The sequence below is a fragment of the Cupressus sempervirens genome, chromosome 9 (assembly GCF_028749045.1).
Source record: "Cupressus sempervirens isolate cs-2001-9-10 chromosome 9, ASM2874904v1, whole genome shotgun sequence".
NCBI classification, from domain to species: Eukaryota; Viridiplantae; Streptophyta; class Pinopsida; order Cupressales; family Cupressaceae; genus Cupressus; species Cupressus sempervirens.
In genome coordinates this window covers 514,333,590-514,335,010 of record NC_143126.1, presented here as the reverse complement: position 1 = coordinate 514,335,010, position 1,421 = coordinate 514,333,590, and the positions used below count along the sequence as shown (strand labels likewise).

General features: G+C 45.1%; 1 pseudogene; it reads right to left on the bottom strand.

Annotated features, from left to right (window-relative positions):
- Window positions 1–290: 290 nt before the first annotated feature.
- Window positions 291–1,120, bottom strand: LOC149539616 (glutathione S-transferase F11 pseudogene; annotated as a pseudogene).
- Between the last annotated feature and the right edge of the window lie 301 nt (window positions 1,121–1,421).

Sequence of the window (1,421 nt, the reverse complement as noted above, 5' to 3'; positions counted from 1 at the left end):
AGCACGTACAAGGCGGTATTGAACTTGCATATCCTCCCAAGACCTGAAATTCATGGTGACTCTTGAAAAAATGTCCTTGGTAGTGCGAATGCCACATTTATAGAAACGCAGAGCACTAGCACCTTGAGTCTTGGCAAGAGGAATACTCTGGAAAGCAAACATGAGAGACCACCAAATGTTCTGCTGATTTAAGGACAGCCCAAAAAAAAAAAAACTGAAATTTAGAAGAAATGTTTTTATTTATTTTTATTTGTAATAAACTAGCCAACGCCCTTTTTGTGCACTGTAATTCATGATCTCCGATATCTTTCGGCCATCTCCGACACCTTTTTCCAAGCTGGGCGAGAGGAGATGCGCGCCCACCAGGCACTCACATTTTTGCGAGAGGTGATGAGCTTTTTGTGGACAAAATGATTCACGATGATTTCTAGATGGGGGAGATGTAGGAGATCTGCAATACTGAAGAAATCTCCGGCGAGATAGGCGCACTCCGACAGCCTCTTCTCGTAAACGTCCAACACATTGGCCAGCTCCTCCCCCGGAAAGAAGGTCTGCATTTGATTGGCATCCCGAACGATCACATTCCGGCCAAATATGGCATCGCACGACGCGCTGAGCCTGAGCGCCTCGACCTGAGACCACTGCTCCACCAGCGCCCTCTCCTCCTCCGTCTTCCCCAGCAGATTATCGCCAATTCCCTGGGCCCCCTCGTATTTCCGGGCGGCTATATATTTTACTATTGCTCTCGACTCTGCAATGATTAAACATGATCATCAATCCGTACACAATATTTACAAGGAATCAAACAGTTGTACGCGGCAGAGTTAGATTTGTACCGAACAATGTTAGATCGCCGTCTGTGATGACGGGCACCTGTCCAAATGGCTGCATAAACAGTTGGTCATGATATGATTAGGAACGTAGGAAATAGAGAAAGTGGAATATATATTTCATGCATTTTCTTACTCACGTTGAGGGCGAGAAAAGCAGGTTCTTTCTGGGCGCGCGCTGAGAAATCGACGGAGACGAACTCATATTCTATTTGCTTTTCATTTAAACAGGCCAACACGTTCTGCGTGTGCACCGACCGGTAATTCCCGTGCACTTTGATTTTCGCCATGTTGGAACTACCTGCGGGCTGCGACACGTTTTACAAGGTAAGACGCATCGTGAGCTCTGGATTTACAAGGTATAAGCATCGTGAGCTCTGGATTTACAAGGTAAGACGCAGGTTACTATTCATAAAATAGAAAATCAAAAGCATTGGACAAAGACATTCAAAACGGACTAGAAAGCGTACCTGCGTATAAGCCTATGGAAATTGTGGTGAATGAAAAATATGTGGAGAGTATGATTTATATTGTTTAGGCAGGCCGACACTGTGCGAAAATAGTGTATCAGTCCGCAATGCAGAATGTAAG